Genomic DNA, 23,966 nt, shown 5'->3' with positions numbered 1-23,966 from the left:
TCTATCATGACCATGGAACGCTTTTATAAAGAAAGAAGACTAGTTTATTAGAGGGAGTAAGGTGTTAAGGTGCAGAGATAAGGTTCACCATGCTTTAAGTTACACAGTAATAATTATTATGGTCACACGCAAGATGGGTCTTTTGTCCTGGGCTCCTAAACATCTTGTGTTACCATGAACAAATGTTGGCAGAGTCATTTCCAAAATTTTCTGTTAAATATCCTACAAGTTACTAACAAAGAGCTGTGAAACCTCATGTGAGATACAAATATGACCACACTCGTTTAAATATAAATTTCAGTTTGGGTCCTTACTCAGTTCACTTAGGGAACGGTTGAAGCTTCAGGATGGTTGCTTATTTTGAACCTTAGAAGGAAGATGAATGAATTAAATTTACCTTAGGGCACCCACTGTTAGAGAAGGACTGAACACCATCTCATTTAACTTGGCCGTGGAAATAGTGTTTCAGGGGACACTCCGCTGCACGCTTGCATCGCACCGCTGGTCTCACAAATGTCATTCATTTAGGTATAATTAATACAGTGATGGCTGCTCTGGAGGCTATTTGCCGTAGTTCTATCCAAAAAATAATGAGCATTCACATTTCCGTTGCATCTTTTTCATTTCCTAAATAGAAGAGGTCAGTTACAAGGACGCCCTCAGTGGCTACAAACAGGTTCACTGACTCTCCCTTGCTGTTGTTTGCATTGTACTCCTTCCGGGTTGGACACTGAGATGTTATGAAATGAGGATTAAGTATAAAAGGATCTGAGTTAGGGGCACCTGGGGGCTCAGTCAGCTAAGCGTCTGAGTCTTGATCTTAGCTCAGGTCTTGATCTCAGGGTCACGAGTTCAATCCCCTGCATGGAGCCTACTTAAAATAATAATAATAATAATAAATTAAAATAAAAGTATCGGCATATCATTAAATATCTGATGAACAGTGTGAGAAGCCATGATGAGGTGTATGTACCACTGGGATGAAAAGAAAATTCATTCACTCATCCAACATATACTTATTGAGCAGATATTATAATCCAGGTACTTTTTAGGTCTTGGGGAATAGCAGTGAACAAAACAAAGTTTCTGTCCTTATGGGGTTTACACTTGACAGAGAGAAGCAGACAATACGCTACTAATTATACAGACCGTATATAATACGTACACTCACATATATATAATAACATCCTGAAAACATGTTCTATATATTTATATGTAATGTATAATCACATCATGGGAAAACTAAGCAAGTGCGGGGGAAGGTCACTAAGGTAGGGTGGTGGAGAAAGCTAAGAGAGAGAAAAGGTATCAAGCAGATACCTGGGGCCAGTCTTGTTACACCATACACCATGTGAGGTAGGGTGTCCTGGGCAAAGGGAGGAGTAACTACAAGGCCTGAGGCATTTGGCACGAGGAAGTGACAGCCAGAAGAGAGGGGAGGCTGGAAGGGAAGGAAAGGAGAATAGCTTGGAGGGCTTCATGGTGAAGAACAGGGCTTGGGCTTTTACTGCAGCTATGCCAGGAACCAATGGAATGTTTTGAGCAAATGGCATAATCTGACTTCCATTTTAAAAAGTTAATCTGACTCTTTCTTGTTTAATCTTTAAAGCCAGAATAAAGTCCCCTGAAAGGCTTAATGGAAATAGAGAGGCCCTGCATAAAGATAAGAGAGGCAAAGAAAGTTAATTTAATTTGCTGAGTATTATTTTTATAGTGGATGGAATCTGTGCATATCACTTTAATAATTAGTGATGGTAAGTGTTGTCCAATATTTGTCTCATTTAATTTTTCTTACTGTTAAGTTCTTTTAAAAGAGATTATATTGTCATTATGTGTAGTTGAAATTTTGATTTTCTTTCTCAATTATTTATAAATGGTTACCTAGGTATTTAACTGAATATTTATGGAAAAAGTCTACAAAACTCAACCTAATAAAAAGGCTCAGAAAGTTACAGAATTTGAGATCAGAAATTTTTGAAAACAACAAGACAAATTCATTATTTAGAATTCATTGTAGAAAAGAGAATGCCTTCATGAGAAGAGTGACTTTAGCTTCACACAAGAATTGCTCCCGTGTTATTTGTAAAGAGCTTTGTCAGGGAACTATGAATTCGCCAATAAAACTGCAAATTACTCTAACAGATGCTTACAAAGCGTGCCTAGAGGCTGTTGTATATGTGTGTGTTGCCAGTTCTGGCAATGAAGAGGTGATTTACAATCCTAAAACCACTAATGATGGCATTTTACAAATGTTGTACCCAATTATATTGTGTACGACAATAAAATTCATTATTTACAACAGAATTCCTAAATATTTGTTACATACATGCATTACTGACAATCAGAAGGACTCATGTTTGCTAGCACATACTATGAATCTTTTGGAGTGGGAGATTCGCCTTTGCCCCTTTCATGGAAATAGTACTGAATAAGGAATTTCTTTGCCCTCCATACTGAGAAAGACCACCAAGTGCTAAATTATCAAAAACCTGGTTACTAAGTAAGATCGCCACCATCACTGATGGATTCGGGTTCAAGATCACCTTTCAGCGTATGTGCCACAGCCCACGTAATCCTCGGATGTTGAAATCCCTTTAAAAAAATATTCGTCATCCATAATATCTGAGGAAATGTAGCTTCTTCGTAGACTTTTCAAGACTTGTATTATACAAATGTATTTTTCAGCTGCTACATTTTTAAGTCATTTTTGTTTTTTGCCACCAGAATAGAGTAGGTGATTCTCTAGTCTAGACCTGTTACCATTCAGAGGCAGTTTGCTGAGATAGGGAGTGAGATAGTATGTTTCAATGATAAAAGAAATAGTCCACTCCTTGCTGGCAAGCTGTGAGGTTGGCTACTTAATACTGAGCTAGAGAGTGAGTGTGAATTACGCTTTCCTCCAGGATGATGCAAGCTTCAGAATTCACTGTGGTAAGGGGTGAGAGTGGAGAGACAAACCTTTACCAGTGGTCCAGCGATATCTGTTTTCACTTGTGTGTGTGTGTGTGTGTGTGTGTGTGTGTGTGTTCATTTTCTTGTTGCATGTGAAAGCACACTGGTCAAATATCTCTAAAAGGGCTTTGCAATTTTAAACAGAAATTTCCACTGAAGAGATTTTATAGTTAAAAAAACAGAAGTTCTTAAGTCAACTAATTGTTCCCTAGCAATGGTGGCTGCTCTTCAGGGTCACACACCATATATTACAACAATTTAGAGCAGAAAGAAATGAATTTAAGGAAAACTGCATCTATTTGAGAAATTGGATTTTTTTTTTTTTTTGGTATGCATAATGAGCCCAACCAGGATGTTCCTGTGTGCTTAGCACACTGAATGCATTGAAGTCATTTTTGTTTTATTGGGGAACTGAGATAAACCTGCAGTTAGACCTTTGGGAAATCATTACTGGCTCGAGCTAAATGACTCTATTACATTTTTAGAGTCTTGGGGAGTCATATACACTGATTCATAAGGAATCCTTTCATCAGTTGGAAAAACCTCTCAGAAGGCAGGCAGAGAAGATGTCTCACAGGTTAGATAGTGTGGTTGACATTCTAGAGATGATGATATTAACTCCTCCCAGATTATCTTTCTTTTGGAAAGATAACACTTTCCAAAACCTTTTGCAACAGCTGGATTCCAACATGACTCTTGGTTTGTGTAAATGAAGAACTAGGAGGTGATTCTGGTACACCGTTTGCTAGCAAAGAAGTGATTTTCTTACCCTCTTGCCGTGGTAACAAGCTTGGGCTATTTTTTTTTTTTTTAATTGCTGAGGTAGGTGGGATTAAAGAAATTTCTGGAAGAAAAAGTTAAGTCTGCACTAGGAAAAGGATACTTGTTGTTGTTTTATGTACTGGTTTTGATAGAGTTGGACTCTTAAGAAACTTTATCATAATAAAGTAAATGGAATGATGTACTGAGTTGGTATATCTTTCAAGCTTTTTTGACAAAAACCCAGAGTAAATTTCATGTTTATATAGGAGTATGTGTTTGTATGTGCTAAATGACAATGTAAAATATACAGAGAGAGGTTGGTTGATTGATAGATAAAGATAAATGAAACAATCTTCACACGTTTACCATATCTAATATTTTCTAATCTATCCAATTTGTTTCACCTTTTTTTTTTAATGCTGGTTGAGACCCCTAAGTTCATTTCATGATCTGCCAGTGGGTTACAATCAGACATTGGATATCACTGGGCTAATGGATAAGGATACCTGGAGTCTTCTCCCACCTTTGAGTTCCCTTCTGGCAAATCCAAGAACTACCATCTTTTGTTTTGACTCAGCAGGCTGGTTTGTGCCAAGCACCAATACAAATTCCCATTTATATTGAAATAATTGGATCACTCCAGAACCAGACTTTGAAGCTGTGCCCTACTGTACTAAAAACAAAGAAAACAAAAGAAACCAAACCCTTTCCCAGTGTGGTCTGGTAATATTTAGCTTTGTATCCAGGTAAGAAAGGGAAAGTAATGATGTTTTACATTTGAGTGAATTTCGTTGAAGAACAAATGTCTCTGAATGGCTTTTCAAAATCTTAAAGTAATGGCAAAGTGAACTCAAGTGGGAGGAAAAAGATAGAAGAAATTTTTAAAGTTCTGCCTTTAATTGAACTATTAGAATCCTTAATACCTGAAACTAGTCTTTGGTTTTGCACCTTCTTGGATATAGGTAGCCATGACGATGCTCAGCCTACATTCTTATTCAGTGTGTTAGATAAGGATAAATAACCCTCTCTCCCCAGTGTGTTGCCTTTAATTTCCATTTTTGAAATAATCTCTTCCTCTGAATAGATCACCCTTCCTGCCATCCACCCCCCCCCCACCTCCATGAAGGGTAAAATGCTTGGATTGAAGTAATGGAGGTTTTTGGTTGCTGGAAATGATGGATTGCAGCAATGAGCTAAGCTTTTAAAAGCATATGTAATACTCAAAGAGAAAAGAAGATATGTCTTGGATTCCACCCACTCCAGAAATCAGCAAAGAGAGAATTCTCTCAATTAAAACATAATGTCATGTTCATCCCACCCTTGGGGCATTACTTCTGCTTTGTTGATGAAAATGAACATCAAATTGATTGGCTTCCCACACCCTGACAATCAGTAATTATACCAAAGGTGCTGGGGACCTTCCTGATGAGTGTAGTGATCCAAACGAAATGCAAGGTGACAGCTTTTCCCTCACCTCACCCCCACAGTTACATCTCAGGACAGGTGACAGGCCTGATGTATCATTTCAGAGTACACTTCTTCCCCCACTCTTTCTAATAGGACAGAGATTTTGAAGATACTATTCGCTTTGAATGAGCAGATCCCATGGAACATAGAACAGTTCCATTCGCCAAGATAGACTCAATACTACGTATTGTGAGAGGTATCAAGGTAGAAGAACTTGACTGGTGGGGCTAAAAAAGCCTACATGTTTGAAAATACCTGCAAATCCTTCTCACTTATTACACATACAGAATATCGAAATGTCTGAAAAGACGGTGCTGGCAACATATAAAGGCTAAAAGGAACTGAAAGTTGAATAGGGCAAGGCTCTCAATTCTGAAGGGTCAGATTTTCTACTATCATTAGACTTTCTATAAAAGAGTTCTATTCATACGCAGGGTTTTTTCTTTTCTTTTCTTTTTTACTTCACACAGACCATTATTTCCATCTTAACCTTGGATAGAGGAAGTTGGACTAATAGTTAAATGTGCTTGGAATTATGCCTATGACTTTTTTACTGCCCTGCAAATTTTCTTATTGAAAGCTTGGTGAACTTCTTCATTTAAAAAATAAAGAATCAGCTTGTTCTCCTTGCCCCTGGTAATCACCAGGGCACCACTATCATGGAAAAGTATATTAAGGATCCACCTGTCTGCATCCCCACTAGAATTTAAATAGTCACAACCTCTGCTTTCCCAAAAGCTGCCACCTGGGATACATGAACTGTAGGGTTCTCAACGGGGGGGTGAGTTTGCCTCCTCGGGGACATTCCACCGTGTCTGTGATATGTTTCATTGTCAGGACTAGGGGGAGAGATGCCACTGGCTGTAGTTGATAGAAGCCAGCGGAGCTACTAAATATCCTACAATGCGTGGAACGGACTACAACAAAGAATTATCTGGTCCAAAATACCAGTAGCGCTGAGGCAGAGAGGCTGCCTTAGGTGTTGACAGATGTGTACCAAAGGTGTGCTGAAAGCTAAAACGCGTAGACCAGATAGACGAATTAAATGATACCACTTCGACTGTGTGTAAACATGTGTTTCTAGAGAAATTTTCAAGTTTCTAAGCGACAGTGTGGTTATGTAATAGCTCTGTTAACTCTTGCGCTTGGTTCGTAATTAACAACTGGTCCATTTTGACACTATTTCTGTAGAACAGAGGTCTGAAAAACAAGCCTTAAACAGGACAGAGTCTTGCTCATGAATTATCATTAAAATCTCAGGAAACAGTAAATACGCATTATAGAGTGAGAGCCCTACACCCTGTAAACGAACTGAACATCCTTTAAATGATTCAAGATTCGTTAGGATAAAGTTTTGGCTGTAAAAACGCCAGAGTATCAGTGGCTTGAAGTCAGTAGAAGTTTCTCTTTCTCTTCTAGAGCAGCCAGAGTATAAACAGCGCGGGGTTCCTCTGGTGGCTTCAGGGTGCTCGGGCGCTTTCCTTCTATCTTCTTCTGCCATCCTTGGCACACGGTTTCCATCTCGTGGTCCAATATGACAGCACCAGTGCCCCCCATCCCATCCACATCCTAAGTAGCAGGGAAGCAAGAAGGAAGTCGAGGGCATGAGCAAGGTCTGGAGGTATGCACATCACTTCTCATCCTCTTGTCCAGAACTTGGTCACGTGGCTACGGCCACCTGTTAGGGAGACGGACAATGTTTTGTTATGGAGGGCCCGTGTCCAGCTAAGACTCAGATGTGCCTTTATTAAAGAAAGAAGAAACCCATGGGTGTTGGAGGACGGCTAGCTGTCTCTGCCTCACATATCTTGTCTTAGGTTAATTCAAGGCAAGGAACCCAAAGACTGCTTAATAATTCCAGATGGCCTTTGGTGAGGATAGAGGTCAGAGACTACGATGGTGTCTACCATGGCCTGTTTTCTCACTCTGTTACATTAATCCAAAATCACATGTGAGGCAGTGCTAGGGCAGGAGCTAAACCACCAGAGTTCAAATCTTAGCTCTGCCACTTGCTCGCTGAGTTGATTTTAAGCAAGTTTTCTTCCACTCTCTGTGCCTTGACTTCCTCCTTTTGTAAATTGCTAATGATGATAATATCTAACTCATAGGGTTATAATAAAGATTACTGAAGTACTACATGGAAAACACTCAGAACAGTCCTTAACATAGCACCTTAGACTAAGAGCTCTGAACATTGTTATTATTGTGGGGGTTCCTGCACCTGACCAGTTTCATATCAGCTGATTTGAGCCTTAATTTATTTTTTGCACATAAATATGTTAATTTCATTTGGTTTTAAAATCTCAATAAATATGGGTTGCTTTGATCTAATTTTGAGTTTTAACCCTCACACCCAATAAAGTATCAAAATGTGGAATTTGACAAAACAAATGAATAAACAAACAAACAAAAAGCAAAATCAGACCTATAACTATAGAGAACAAACAGCCGGTTGCCAGAGGGGAGGGAGAGAAGGGGGTGGACAAAGTGGGTGAAGGGCAGGCAGTGGGAGATCCAGCCTTCCAGTTTTGGAATGAATAAGTCGTGGGGACAAAAGGCCCAGCATAGAGAACATAGTCAGTGGTATTGTAATAGCACTGCATGGTGACAGAAGGGAGCTATGCTTGTGAGGATAGCATAACTTACAGAGTTGTGGGATCTCTATGCCGTGTACCTGAAACTAAAGTAACGTTGTATGCCCACTATACTTCAATAAAAAAGAAAGTGGGATTTGATTTGAAATGAATATCAGGTTAAACTGGGATTGATGTAGACTTCAGCTAACTCATGAACCAGTGGGTTGCCAGCTTCTTAAAAGGAAACCGTATCAGTGGACAAGCTAGTCAGTGTAGACAACTAACGCTCCAGCTGCTTTGTCAGTAGAGAACCTTGCCTCTCATTTGTTGATATCTCAGCAGATGTCAGAGATCTCTGGTTTGATCCAACAAAGTTCACTACACTTGATCGTTTTCTTTACTCCGCAATAAAGGAATTTAAGAACTCACAGTAAAAACACTGAAACTCAGAAGATCTGCAAATAGCTGTAGTTGTCTTACTTTCTGCACTTCTATATTTCAACATCTTGTAGCAGATATCCTTCCCTGACATTGTCTCTTCAGCTCTAATAAGTAAATGACTAAAAATAAGGTTAGAATATCTTTAAAGCTGCAAACATGCGTGTGTGTGTGTGTGTGTGTGTGTGTGTGTGTGTGTGTGTGTGTATCAGAGAAAATCCTAGATTGATGATAGTATAGTTTGGCCCTAAAACACCCATGTTCATTGTTAGGTCTCATTGCATACTTTTTACTAGTGTAAATTTTGACAGCACGTCACCATTTTACTTCTGTACGAAGTGATAGAAATGCAAATCATGTCTATGGTTGTATTGAGGGCAGGATGTATTTTCTACAGGCCGTAACATACTCTGGGGTGAATGTGAAGTTAGTGTGAGCAACCAAACTCCAGTACACAAACCTTTGTCTTGATTTTCTTCTCAAAGTCCCATTGGTCCTCACAACATAAAACTTAACAGGCTTATCCTGTATCCATTTCATCTTAAATTCAGGGAAGAAGGATCTTGGTTACTCTATAGCAATTATTATTATTTTACCAACAGAAAATGATAAAGAAAACAATTTCATAGTGTCATATGAACATGAAAATTATTTAGACCGAAATTCTTTAGTGCCAAAATATTTAGTAGGCTGACTAGTAAGCACTCACAAGTCGTGTGGGTTTAACAACAGTACAGTGGGAATTTTCAGAGAAATCATTTCCATTTCTACCACAGAAGCTTTGATCTCTTAAAACTCAACATATTATAGTATAAGCTGAAAAATTATTCATAACTTGAAGAAACAGGTCTCAGAGTATTAATTCCTCCGAACAGAAAAACTGGGGTTCCACTCCTTCCCTCTTTCTTTTGAAAATAAATGAATACTGGAAACAAAGGCATAGGAGCCCATGGGAATGAGACTGTTGCCTTACGTTGGTGAACAAGCTCCAATGGAAAGGGGACAAAGTCCATTTCCTCTAAGGCAGGCATTTGTGAGTAGGGGGGCTACGAATTACCTCCCAAAAGTTCAGGGACTTCACAAATCTTTCCTTGGCCAACTTGAACAAAGCATAAGACTCATAGGAGTGACCAGGTGAACAGCTGTAACTTGATAGAAAGATAATCCTCTGGCTATTATTATATAAGAGCAGTAAAGGGAGTGTCTGTAAAGGTCAACATAAAGCTTTTGAAAATAATTTTACGTGAAGGCAGTGAGTTTGCCTTTAAGAGCAAGATCTGTACTTACTCTGTTCTCTAGAGTCTCTTTTCTCCAACACGGAGACTCCTACTCTGACTTGAACCACATATGATTTGTTTGTGGGAGACTCTTGAACACCTCAGTGTTTGTTTTGGAATATGAGATCGTACTAGGATTCCATTGATTAATCATTATTGCAAATGTAGTCCCAGAATTGTATAACTCAGGGCTGTCCTTGGAAGGACACCCCCCGCATGTCCACTTCTGATCAGCGTGTGTGGTTTGGTTCAGGATCTATGAAAAGGGGACAGCACCTACCATATAGGTTGCTCAGAAAAGCAATGATATAACGTACATCAGGTACGTTACAGAGTGCCTGGCACATCGTTGACTCTCAGTAGATTTCATTATTGGTGCTGTTGCCATATTTCCTGCACAAGTGTTAAGAGGGTAAATGGAGAGATGATACCAAATCTTTAGGGTTAGTTAGAAATTCAATTTGCAAGTGATGAAATGAAGTGTTCCTCCCACCCTTCTTTCCACCTCCAGTGCACTGCTCCTGGCTCCTACCACCCTCCCTCTCCACCCTTCCCTCCCCCACCCTCCCCCTTATCTGCCACTCAACCAGTGTTACCAGTTTTCATGGCATCCTTCCAGAGATATTGTATATACAGACAAGTGAAAACATATCTGTGTGTATTGATATTTATTTTTGGAACATTTATTCTCAAGCAGCCCTCCACTTGAAAGATTAAAAAGCCTCCTTTCAAGCTGACAATTAAAATGGGAAATGAAGTATGGCTGCAAATGGCAAGTTTTTCTACCCTGTGGAATCAAATGGTTACGTCCTTCCCCATTTAACAGGATATAGAGAATGTTAGCATCTTTTCGATAGGGCACATCAAGGCCCAAAGACGTGGTTCAATGGAGTCACGTTGGAGCGTATTAGTACATTCAGTAGGCCATTTTATCTCCATATGGAGACAAGATTGTGTAACTACTAGGCCACATATATGGGTGCCCGGAATCGACAACCCATTCTCTTTTACACATTCTTATATGATGTGTTAGTTGACTGGCTCCAAATGGAAAGGCAGTTGGAAGCCTTAGTTGAGGAGCCCCTGGTATAAGATGCCCTACTCTAGCTGAACAGGTACAAAGAATTTCCGAAAAATGACAGCTGCTTCTACTTCTCTTCTTTTAAACGTGCCCGTTGCCCCGCATACATGAACCTAATCAAATCGTGATTCAGCACTTCCACATTCTGTCCCTGAGGACAAAAATGGGTTCAAAGGGCATACTTAACGCCTGTCATGGTGCCTTAGTGAGGGGGTCATGTTATCTCTAAGTAATGCAGCGAGGGAAGCAGCGGCAGACACGGTCACTCCCCGTAAGCAGCTGGTGGTGCCTGATCTTTTGGCAGGCACACGTGTGTGCTTAACAGCCCTAGTCTAGGCATCGTGGTTTGCCATTTGGGTTAAACCTTCACTTCGGAAGAATAGGTGTGCCTGTCTGAAAACCTTCCCTTTGGAAACTCACTTTTTCCCCCGGATCACCTGCCAGGCAAGTACTGGGGATGTGGTGTGATTCAGTGCTCTGTTCTGCTGAGGATGTTACGGTCTCCTTAACAGTAGAAATAGCTCTGTGGCTTTGGTCTTGATAAGTAAAGAGCTTTTCCATTGGCCTTTACGGTGTCGGGTATGTGTGTGCTTTTTAAGTGAGAAAGGGAGATATCTCTAGGAGTTTCACCTGACATTATCTCCTGTAAGATTAGAATGTGACCACATTTTCAGCTCCGAACACACCAACAGGACCTTGAGGCAAATTCATACGCTGGAAAAACAGCCATACGCTGTTCATCAGAATGTGGCAGCATTCCAACTCAAGGAGCATTTGTGAGTCCCCATATTAATATGAAATGCAAGGATCTCTGTTCATGCCACGTTAAGGTTACAAATGTGCACATGCCAAAATTGGGAAAAAGCAGAAAATAAGATTCTCATGGTGACATCTGTTCTCCACTATAGGACATGTTCTATCATACAGTGTACAGTTTGGGGAATGATTAGTTATGCAAAGCCTTCGGTCTGTGGTGTGATTAAGAACCTGAACTTCAGCCTGTGGGCAAGCAGGGGGAGGAGGTGAAGAGGGCACTAGGCTAAGACTGGTTCACTGCCAGTCAGGATTTTACTGTGTGACGTTAGGCAATGAGCTGACCCGCACCTCGGGCTCTCTCGAAACTAGAAGGCATCGTGTGCCTCCTGTTTGGTTCTCCCTAGTCCACAGAAGGTGAGGCAAAGATTCTGCTGAGGGGAAGTCTCCAAAAAAGGTTGAACTTTCATCATCAAAGTTAGAGGGTGGTGGCTTTCTGTTATGGGGTGGGAAGAGGCACCACAGAGATGGGGATGTCTCGGTTTTGTCTCTTTGCACGTGATTATATGAATGTACATCTGTCATGCATCAATGCATATGGTCCCTCTTTTGCCTATACTTAGTGCAATCTTAATCAAATCAACAAATATTTATTGTCTACTCTATTTAAGATCTGTGTAAAGGTAGAGAAGTAGAGATGCTTTCAAAGTTGACCAAGTCAGAAGATGTAAGTAAAGTACATATATACCACCTACAGTAATATAGGGCACATAGCTAGAATATATTGCATTTTCAGTACGGTGGAAGGGACTGCCACTGTTTGTCCAAATGTATTATTTGATTTTTTTTAATGGTTTGATTCATAGCTGAAATACTACAATTGATATCTTCTATTTAATTTATTTGATTTCCATTCAAATTTCAAATCGAAATGGAAGATACTATTTTTTAAAAAAAAATAGATTTCTCCTTTTGCTGAACTACTTTGGAGTTGTATCATTGAGTATTATCTGTTTCTTCACATATTTTCAGGCCAATAGATATTTACATGTCTGGTTTGTGAGCCAAAAATCCATTTTTTATTCTTTCTATCCTGAAATGATTAAATAGAAGTGGCTTAGATTTTCCATTTATTTCTGTTGATAATGGTAATGCCCTAACTTTCATATACGAGTTCAATTCTTCAGACCCCTTGTCGATAGGATATCTGTTTGGAATAGGATTAAATTTATGTTAAGCCTTCCATAGTGTGTTCAGCAGGAACATTTGTGTTCAAGGCAGCTGATAAGACTGTGTTTTCTTCTGAGACCATAGAATGCAGTGACACTTGCCACCTAGGAAAGAGAAAAATGAAACACATGACCATGGCCTCCGTAGGACTTGCCCCAAACCAAGGTCATCAGCCTATGAAGATCTCCAAGCCAGCCTTTGTCAGCCTTTTTCTACTTTGATACAGAGACTAAAGATCCTTCACAAAAAGAAGTGACACACCCCACGAACACACCCAGAGGGTTACTGCAGCATAAGGGAAGCCGGAGAGCCCGTGTTCTTCTAGCTTGAGTATCCTGGGTTCAGCTCCTGGCTCTACCTCTTAGCAGCTCTGTGAGAACAGGCTGATTCCTTAATGGTTCTGAGCTTTGATTTCTCTCATCTATAAAATGAAGATAATAATGAGACCAATCTCAATGTATTGTTGTGAAGATTAAATGAAATAATGCAAGCAAAGGACCTAGCCTTAGCACCGTGCCTGGAACGAAGTAAGTGCTAAGTAAACCTTAGCCAGAGATTTTCCACCTCTTAACAATAATATTATTATGGAGATTGCCTGATATAGTTATTTTAAAAGTAAAATATTTGCCAACTGTGTTACTTATTATTCTTGGTAACAAATTACCAGTGCTGCCAGTCAGTATGGCATACTTTCATAGGAAAATACTAACCATCCTTTCCCTCCTCTCCTACCTAACAAGGTATTTCCTGATCCTGTCTATGATCCCTGCCTGGGGGGAAAATCATTAAATAAACCAACAAACACCGTATGAAAACACAAAACTCTGTTTAATCAAATAGATAGCGTATCTGGGTCAAGGAGAAAAATATTTGTGATCAGTGTTGCCTTAAGATGGTAAAGCTGACATCAACTAACATAAATTTTATAATGTGCTGAAGCCCAAGGTCAAGAGAAAGGCAAAATAGAAGAGTTATATTTTCTATGAATACAGAGTTGAATAGATTAGGAGCAGAGAGAGAAGAAGACTGAGAATTTGAAACTGGATGCAGTCACACAGGAATATTGCAGTGTCTGGGGGCTGGTAAGGGCTTTAAGCACATTTAGAGATCTTTAAAGGAATGGATGATATGATCAAGGCTTGTCCCTAAGAAAAGAGGACTAGAATAATTGAGAATACCAGTGGATTCCAATCTTAGTGAAGAGAAGTGCGGAATCCCTGGAGGCTTACTTGAATAATATTGGGAAATGGCTGTGACTTGAATTTTAAAAGAAACAACTAAATATTTTTAAAATACTCTAGAGGTGTGTTGCATAGCGCACCATATAATTTTAGGAGTGAGTGGACGTTAAAATCTTCGTACCTTAGGAGGTACTTTCGAAGTCTGAATTTTCATATTTTATCATATTCTGCTGTTTTCCTTTAGTTTATTCATCCCCACATCTATTCAGTAAATACATATTAAGCATCTAGTGGAACACTAAAGAAAAAAGATCCCTCTTTTTGCCCAATTCTGTTTGCCCAGACAATGATAATGTTTTTTTCCCAAGATGTTCTCATATGTGCCCATACTTGCTAATAATTCATAGAAGAAAACTCAGATTTCCCATCTCCCAGTACTCGGTGGGGTAGCTCCACACTTGAGTGCCTGTTTTTTCCTTTCCTGGGGAAAGTTGGAAGAGTCAATATAGGGTCTTATTCTGGGGCAAGTGAAAGTTGACCTAAAAGGAATTTGGTAATTAAAATGTACTTAATTGGCGCTCAGAGTTTGATAGGCAGCAAGCCGCCAGCAGTCAAGAGCTAGGAAGCAGAGGGAGGAAGTGGGCAAGAGAAATGAGGCCAAAGCTTTGAGTCCACCACTCTGTCCATTTAGGTCCTGGGTAGAAGCATTGGGGTTGCCCCAGTAAAGCCCCCTTTAAATTTATGTGGTCACAGATGCTTCTTCTTGGTGGTCGGTGAATACAGGAAAATTTAAAGTAGAACAAGTCAAAACCGCAACAGATTTGTCTCTGGTAAAAGAAATCAGAACGCTTGCATTTTCTTCTTTGATCTCACAGTAAAGAATAGTATAATGTAATGAACGATCAAGGATATGGGCTTTGGAATCAGACAGACTTGGGTTTGCGATAGTCTGTCCCTTACTAGCTGGGTGACCTTGAATTCATTGTTCAACCTCCTTAAGCCTGCTATTCCTTTTTTTTTTTTTTTTTTGGTAAAATGGGAATGGTAATACCAGTAACTAATGCATAGTGTGGTTATAAGGTTCAATGTAATATGTGTAAACTGCATAGTACAGTAGCTCACACAATGGTAAATCCTCCATAAATGTAAACTATTGTGTTAATTATGCATTATCTCCTTAATATACTTTTAACAGACTCTGATATTGTTTTGCATATTGGAGAAAAACTGCCAGAATGGGGTGAAACTGGTTATACAATTTAAGCCTTTATCTGTTAGAATTATGTTCAGCTTAACCACAGTGACTTAACCAAATGGGGGTCTGTTTTTTCCACGTAAGAAGGAATTCAGAAATAGACAGGATAGGGCTGGTGTAGCTATTTGAGGACCTAGCCTCCTTCTAGTTTTCTGCTCTACCAGCCCTTATTAGATGGTGTTCATCTTCATGGTTGAAAGAGGGCTGCTGTACCGCCATATATCTGAGGACAAAGAGCCCAGGGTGAATGGCCTTTTTACAAGACTGTCATTTTTTCAGGGAGTGGGGGAATGTCAGAGACTCTCTCCCCAAGAACGCCTACCTATATCTCATTGGCCCGCACTGTGTTTCATGGCTAGCCTGTAACTGCAGTGGAGGCTGGGAAGGGAAGAGCATGTTTTTAACTGGGCACATAACCACCCGAAAAATAAAATAATTGTAGCTCTGTTAAATATTATGTAAACAGTCAGCAGTGTCTGTCACAAAGCCACAAGAAGGACATAGCTCCCAGGCCTGATGGTTTTCTAGCAAAGATTTATACATGTCCCCAACATTAGGACATTCTGAGGACATCTGCTGATACTTTAAGTCCTACTGTCATCATTAAGAAGAGAGATGATCACTGATCTGTGTATTTGGCAAGATAATAACCAAAGTCCTTTAGATGTGACTCCTGAATCAATATTGTCAGTTTGCTTTCATGTTGCAACGTAGAATCAGGTTGCCATTTAGTTCAACAGTTGTGATCTTGGTGATGTGACTGTCTTATGTATTCAGTAAGCACTTGTTGAGGACCCACTGATCTTGGAAGTACAAGTAAGGGGAAAATGTAGCAGCAGCAGCCAAATTCCCAAAGCATTTTTTTTAAGGTTAACTTAGACAGAGGTGACAGAGGCTGGCTGTGATGCTCCATGTTTGGATGCTTAGAGAAGTTTCCTGAAGTGCTCAACTTCTGTATGATTAGCCTCAGTGGAATTAGGGGTACCAAGTCCTAGCCATTGTCAGTCACCAGAGTATTCGAGGTCCAGTTTTCTTCTATTGACTTAAAATACCCTGCACAGAAAACAAACAAACAAAACCAAACAAACATACCAACAGATGTAGAAAGCATTTATGATTCTTTACCAGCTTAAGAGATTACAAGCCGGGCCGCCTGGGTGGCACAGCGGTTAGGCGTCTGCCTTCGGCTCAGGGCGTGATCCTGGCGTTATGGGATCGAGCCCCACATCAGGCTCCTCAGCTATGAGCCTGCTTCTTCCTCTCCCACTCCCCCTGCCTGTGTTCCCTCTCTCGGTGGCTGTCTCTATCTCTGTCAAATAAATAAATAAAATCTTTTTAAAAAATTAAAAAAAAAAGAGAGATTACAAGTCAACTGGTAAGGATTTAGTTGAGGCTAACTGTTGCCCGGCACTAAGGAAAAATTTCATCCCACTTTTCTGGGTTGATCCCAGGATGTTTACTAAGAACCAGTTTTACAAACCGTTCATGGTTGTAGACTTTGGCATTGATTCCTCAAGGCTGAAAGGAGCCTGAATGAGACTGTGGGGCAATTGCTTAAGTACTTTGGGCTTCAGTTTCCTTAAATGTAAGAAGAGAACTTTGGAGAAGAGAATCCTTAAGGTTCTTCCCTGAACTAAGGTTTGGGGCAGCATGGAGCCTTCATAATTGTGGAAGTCTTGATTCTGGTTTTCAGCCTTGATTCCGGTACAAGTTGTGGGGTACCCTGGGGTGGGAGAGGGCCTGGAATTTATGCCTTGGTTTTTTCCTCATGGAAATGGAAGAGTTGGAGTCGAAGGAATCTGTGTCCTCTGCTTGATCTAATGTTCTGTTGAGTAGAGTTTGCTAGAACTCCCTCCCAAATTCTACCAGCTGGGTTTATTTCATGGAAGGTTTTGGAGGGATGCTTGATGGGCTTCATCTTCCTGGGGCCTGTACGTGGACTCTCCTAAGTTTGTTAAGCAGTAAAGTTTGAAATAAGCCTACAGAAGATCGAGCCTGTGAACTCTTATGCCTAAGAATCACCATCCGGTGTTTTTAATTGGTCACAGATTGACCCAAACGATCACTAAATTCTGCTGCCCTAGCTGTTCACTGAATTGACGTCTTGACCGGCAGAAAATCCCATGCTTTGGGAGAGTGTTTGCAGGGGTCCTTAAAGGGGATTTGGTTACACCAAGACCTGCACAGAGGTGACCCTAGGGAACCTAATAGATCTGGTAGGACCTGCCAAGTTACCTTTAAAAATAAAAAAAATTAAGGCTATAGAAGAACTGGAAGCACTGGAGCAAAGGTGTCAACTCCCCCAGAGTCCTTCACCACAGCCGACTCCTTAATTCACAAGCAGTCCTCAGAAGGCGGTGACTTGTTTTAAGCAGAGGCCTGCAGAGCCCATGAAAGCAAAGGATGGAGCCCATAGGGCCAGGATCTAACCAGATAATCACCTATCCAGGATTCTGACTCTAAATGCACAGGATTTCAGAATTTCAGTTGAGATTGGCCTTGAAACTCCAGGCTTGACAATGAAAGAAAGAAATGATCAAAATACCATCTGTCATAATGGAAAACGCAGGCGGCCCCAGAGCCTCTTCCTCATGCAGCAGCCAATGCAGATTTAGTCAATCTGGACAGTTCTTTATGCGCTGAGGTCACATTTTGGCCAATCTTCTGCTTACGGCTTTAACCAAATAAAGCCTTCTCCTCTCTGCATTTCTCTTGCCAAAGTCAGGTTGGTAGATGGTTCTTTGAGAAGATTGTTTTGGCAGGAGATACAGAGATCTCACACAGCAAAGCACACCACCAAAGCCAAACAGTTCACCAGTCAGGGGCTAGATGGTGTTCAAATGGAAAAGAAGCAAACTCAAGTCCTTTCCTTTGCCCTGCTTGTCCTTTTTTTGGTATGGTTTGCCAGGGGTGGGGGGTGGGGGTTGCTTGTTTGTTTGTTTGTTTACCAAAAATGCTCCCCAAGTGTCAATGAAAGGCCCAAGGGAATATTCTTCAGTAATAACTAGTTTACCTCAGAGGGAGCTGGCTTTTAGGATTTTCCCATCTCCCTCTTGTTCCTTCTTTATTCTGACTCGACATACTACAGTTTCTAACTTTTCTGTGGCTGGAAATATTCTAGGCTGACACTTTCAAGAAGAAAAATGGAAAGAAATCCTAGTGTCTGTGAATTGTTGCTAAATCCGCACATGTCCACTTGTAACCAAGAATATTAAACTCAGAGCCAAAGAACAGGAGGAGAAGAAAAATCCCTTCCTTGTTTGTTGTAGACTTTGGCATTGATCCCAAAGGGCTTGGAGGAGCTTCAGTGAGCCTGCGGGTCTGAAGTCTCTGCTCTCCCAGAGTCATGAGCCAGGTTACCTGGGGTAATTGACTTCTCGAGGCCTCAGTTTCCTTATAAGAAAGAAGAGAACACAGAAGGAGAAGATCCTTAAGACTCCTCTCTGAACTAAGGTTTGGGGCAGGACGGAGCCTTGGTTACTATGAAAACCTTGGTTCTGGTACTGAGCCTTGTACAAGTTGTGGGAGAGGGCCTGGAATTTATGCCTTGGTGTTTTCCTCATGGAAATGAAAGAGATGGTTTCGAAGGAGTCTAAGCCCTGTCCTCGATCTAATGTTCCTTCGAGTCTCTCAGGCTCCCTCCCAGATTCTACCAGCTGGATTAATTTCATGGAAATTTTTCGAGAAGCACTTGCTGTTCTCGTCCCAGGACCCATGCATGAAATGAAACGTGTCCCCTTGGATCACTAGGTCATAAGAGGCACAGTTTGGCATACTGTCTCTTGGTCATTAGGCCTCATTATGAATGAGGGGCCACAGTTCACTGCAAACTGTGAGAGCCTCGTTTTGGGACTGCTAAGATGGTGACTCTCCTTTCCGTCAGCTCCTGTTTTTCCAACTGTACCATGGGGATAAAAGTGCTTGTTCCTATATACATATTTACTTCATGTAAAACAGAAACCAGTTTAGGAAAGAGGGAAAGTCCCAAATGACATTCAAGACAAAAGCCACAGGTGGGAAAGTAGAGAGAGACACAGCTGATCAGATAAAACTGAGTAGTCACGAATTCGTGGAAACAATTAATGGATATACTAGGAATCAGAGGCTAAGACAATGAAGGTAAGTAAAACTCTTTGTAGGAATCCTCAGAGACTCTCTGTACAAAAGATATCATTAGAGGAGTATTTTGCTCTAAGAGAAATGAAGAAAATCATTATTCACAGCTACTTAAAATAATGAAACAAATGCTAAGGGATATGGGAATAAAGGTGAAGAAAAGCAAAAATGTTTCAAAATAATACTTATATTCCAAACTGTTTCGTGACTATGAACTGTTTAAAAGCAGTTACTATTATGTGGAATTTTCTTTTAAGTGTTATACTTCAATAAAAAGTTTTATAATGCAAATTCTCTATGCGTCTAAAAGAAACTAAGTTTTGTTTTTGAGCAGAACAGAAGAAGACAGTTGAGGTGGAAATGTGCTCAGCTGGCTGATACTTGTTGCTACTGACAATGAATGGGAAGAGTTCCTCGTGGGGTGCTGGGCTGCTGGGTTAACTGATCAACCAAGTCAGCCAGAGAGTTTGTCTTGAAAAGAATAATCTCCTGGCTTGTTGTTATTGGGAGGAAGGAAGGATATAGAACCTTTGGGGTATGGCTCAGACCCGCAGATATTTTCACTAATAAAATCCTTAAATCACAGTTCTTGGGTTGAGTTAAAACACCTATTTGGAAGGCAGGTAGCCTTATTTTCACCCTGAATTGGCCATAAACCTTAACCAACGCCGTCTCCAGGCCTCAGTCATTCCCACTATAAAAGAAGAATAGTGTTCATTCCCTGCCTCACTTAGATGCTTTCATCCAGTCATTCCTGTAGTCAGCACATCTGTACTACACACTTGTCGTGTATCAGGCACTGTGCTGATGCTGAGGACGCAGAAGTCAATCACGGAGAACCCCTTCCGCTTGATGACTCACACTCTAACAGGGAAGGGGGGCCAGAGAACGCATTTATCGAGCACCGCTGCTTGTTGGACTCACTGGCTGCTGTACGTGAAAAAGATACATGTAATATGGAAGATACATAAATAATATAACAGGTAAAGAGGTGCAATGAAAGTATTCATAAAAGGGCTTTGGGACAGAGAAGGGGAAATGAGTCGTTCTGCCTGGGACCTGGGGAAGGCTTTACCGAGGAGATGAAATCTGGACAGGGCTTGACAATGAGCCCGACTGGGCCGGCGGAAGTGCTGGTGTGGGGTGGGGCTTCTGGTGCCGGTACAACGGATTCGAAAGCACTGCCGGCTTCAGAGGGACTGGTTTGTTTTCCAAAAGGACAAGCAGCTCAGTCTGCTGAGCATTTGGGTGGCTGGGGGTGAAGTGGGGAGCGGGAGGTGGGAGGTGGTTAGAGGATTGTGAAGGACTGTGACAGTCCTCAGAAGGCACTCGAAGGAGCCTGGCCTGGAGGGGCCGTTGGAATACAGGACAAGACACATCAGATTTGTGCCTCTGAAAGACCATTCTGGAACCAGTGAGGGCGGGCTACTGGGATGTAGAGGGGCTGTTCAGGAGGCTTTAACAGCAATCCTGGTGAGAGGTGATGACTCAGTTCAGGCAGAATTGAGATCCCAGAAAGATCTTTGAGATCTTTCGTTAGTTTGTTTCCTAAGTTTTTTAAAAATCAAATAATAGAAAAACTTTACATAAAGTATATCAGTCTTAGCTTCCACAATGTTGTACACATACACACACACACCAGAATATGAAATCTTTTTGTTAAACTTGTAGCCTGTGACCCCAGTGATAGCCAGGCCAACTCGTTCGGGTCCCAGGACAGTGCTGAAGCGGGTGTCTGCGTCTATGAATTAAGATACTCAGGGCTGCTGTCCCCACAGTGGTCTCCTTACTGTAGGGTTACAGTCATTATTGCTGATTCATACAGACTAGTACAGGACTATGTATCAGTTTTTATAAATTTATCAATAAGCTCACAATTTAAGTATTGTAAAATATCTTTTTTAAAGATTTTTTTTTATTATTCATTTGAGAGAGAGAGAGAGCGCCAGTGAGAGCAGGAGCAGGAGGGAGGGTCAGAGGGAGAGGGAGAAGCAGGCTCCCCACTGAGCAGGGAGCCCAACACGGGGCTCAATCCCAGGCCCCCAGGATCATGACCTGAGCTGAACGCAGACACCCCACCAGCTGAGCCACCCAGGCACCCCGGTATGGGGAAATATTTCTGTTAATGGTCAACCATCAAGAACAAGAGCCAGAACATGCTACAGTGTTCTGGCACGCCCCTCGAGAGTCTGCGGCCCCAGCTGCCAGCTCTCAGGGGTACTGCGGGCCAGTCCCGCTTCGAAAAGGCAGACCGTGGACGTTCCCAAGCTTGTCCTTGCTAGGTGCCCATCACATTCAGATCTCCATCTAGAACCAGATGGACAGTTTTTGGTGACTGACTGGATGTGGCAAAAGAGAGGGAGGGAGGAATCCAAAAAGCGTGTGCAGTTTCTCACGTGGCTTTTGAGTGGCCCCGTTTCCAGGACACGTGGAAGAACGCCGCATCCGCCGAGCTCCCTGGCAGCTTCCTTGCAGGTGCATGAGGAGAGCTGCAGGCCCGTTACCTTGGTGCTTGTTTTGTCAAAATAACGCTCCCCTTCGCACTGCCCTCCACTCCCTGGAGCCTCACCTGGCTGCGATTTCCAAGTCGTGTTGTGGGCGAGCTGCAGAGGGCCTACGGTTCCTTGTTCTGGCCTGTGAAGTGAAAACGGCTGGCTGCTGGAAACGCAGACAGCAGGCGGGGACAGGAGCTGGTGTAGACAAGGCTCGGGTCCCGATGCCTCTGGCTGCTCCCCTGTGACTGGAGCGTGTCCTTCCTGCCTGAGCTGCAGCAAATATTCATAGTTTTAATAGTTTTCTAAGGCCCGTGGAAGGAATTGGCCTTCTTATGATGCTTCAAGTTCTCAAGTGTGTGACTAATACTTGAAAGAATTATTAGGAGACTTCTTTAGTTTTAATTGCATCAACTTGTTTGGTATGTGACCCAATTAATTCATTCTTGTTGTGAATGTTATTGGAAGACCCTGTACCCTCTTGACCTCTCCTTATAATTATGACTGGTGCCCTCCTTTGAAGCACCATTTTGATTACACACTTAAAAGGAACGACTAAAATACCCTCTCATCGCCGCATGGCTGAAATGGCCACTGCTTGCTTGGGCTCAAGGACAGACATCTGAGAGTGGTTTTCGTGTCCTCAACAGCTCAATGGCTAGTACCTCCCTTTTTGCCTCCCCTCCCCCCAACTCCCCCCCCCATTTTTAGTCTCAGGGCCCTGCTTTAATAAGAGTGGCTGTTGTCCCTGAGGCCCAAAGAGCTGTGTTTTAACAAACACAGATAAATCAATAAATGTGCCTTATCAGCGTTGGGATTGCTGGCAGGTGCCTCAGAGCAAACAGGACTGCGATTCCGCCATCATCCCCCACACCCCTCCCCCCTAGACACACTGGTGTTTGTTTCTGTTTGTCCTTAGATTATACTATCGGGCAAATCTGCGTTCAAACAAAACCTGATCCCGCCCACTCACCCCGATGCCGGTGGAAGCCTGTATCTGGGAAGCAGTTTTAACCAAATTGTGGGAAATAGAGTTGTCTCTTCTGAGGTCTCTGTCCGGTGGTCTGGGCAGTTTCATTGGCATGGATCTTACAAAAAGTTCTTTCTACCATTTAATTACCACCACGTGGTAATTACCACCAGTTCTATAAAGCAGCAGCTAGTGCGCTTTCAGAAGACCCGCCATCATGTACTGACGTAAAGACAAGCTAGCAACTCGGTAAATTGTCTTGTTCTTCAGAGGGAGGCCTTTCAAGGCGTCTCAGTGGCCCAGACAAGGGTCCTCGTCAGCGTGTCCCCTTCACTCCTTTTTGGTGTTCTCTCTGTCACCCGTCTCCTTCTATTACTGTAGAAGTTACGTTGTGCAGCCCATTACAGTTCAGTGAGGAGAAACACAAATGAGACAATCGGAGGGAATCCTGTGGATGATGATGAGAACATACAAACATTTTAAGATGACAGGAGGATATATTCGTGTCCACACATCTCAGTCGTGGCTGTGAAGTATGTGCAGATAACTGGCAGCACTCATCACTTTCCTAATAGGCTGAGACCTTCGGGGAAATCCTAGTTGTGCCCTCCTGCCCGGAGAGTTTTATGTGGAGTAGTGTCTGAGTCCACTGAGGCCCCTATACCAAAATACCACGGACAGCCCAGCTTATAGCAACAGCAGGAATGTATTGTTCACAGGCCGGAAGTCTGAGATCAGGGTTCCAGCAGGGTCGAGTAAGGGCCCTCCTCCATGTTGCAGACTGGCTACTGCTCGCTGTGTCTTCACATGGCAAAAGGGGCAAGAGAGTTCTCTGGGGGTCTCCTTTTAAGAGCACTAGTCCCTTCATGAGGCTCACCCTCCCCACCCAGTCAACTCCCAGGGCGTGACCTCCTCATACCCTCACCTTGGGCACTGGGGTCTCAACCTGTGAACTGGGGGGGACACAAACATAGCAAGTGGGATGCAGGTGTCATCACCCAGTCTGTGTAACGTTAGGTTCCTCATTAAGGATTTTGCACGATCCAGAACCTAGGGCAAAACTTCTCTTCATAAAGGGCAGTGGAAGTGTATTTCCTTCAAGGGAGCAAACTATTCGTTTTCCCATCAGAATCCGAGATTTGGCACTCTGTATTTACTGTCTTGTGGCAAGAGTGTGCACGTCTGGTGTTTTAACATGCCACTCAAGCATTCACTCACTTAGCAAATATTGAGTACCGACTGTATACTGCGCACCGTGCTAAACCATGCTACCAACCTCCTGGAGGGTTTGGTTGGCTGACCTTTGGTGACAGAGAGAAAACACTGGAGACTTGACTAGAATTGGAATCCATTTGCCACCACAACTTTCAAGAATAGCCTTCTTAGAAACAGGAAATGAAAGTGAAGACCAGAGGT

The 23,966-nt window shown here is 42.0% G+C and overlaps 1 protein-coding gene across 1 annotated transcript in view; it reads left to right on the top strand.

The window, feature by feature from the left end:
- Positions 1 to 23,966, top strand: part of LOC103657995 (zinc finger protein 827) — a 157,571-nt gene that overhangs the window by 119,958 nt on the left and 13,647 nt on the right. The window lies entirely within an intron of this gene.

Source organism: Ursus maritimus, unplaced genomic scaffold (genome assembly GCF_017311325.1).
Source record: "Ursus maritimus isolate PB19 unplaced genomic scaffold, ASM1731132v1 scaffold_11, whole genome shotgun sequence".
NCBI classification, from domain to species: domain Eukaryota; kingdom Metazoa; phylum Chordata; class Mammalia; order Carnivora; family Ursidae; genus Ursus; species Ursus maritimus.
The sequence above is the reverse complement of the archived record's forward strand: the minus strand, read 5'-3'. Positions and strand labels throughout refer to the sequence as shown.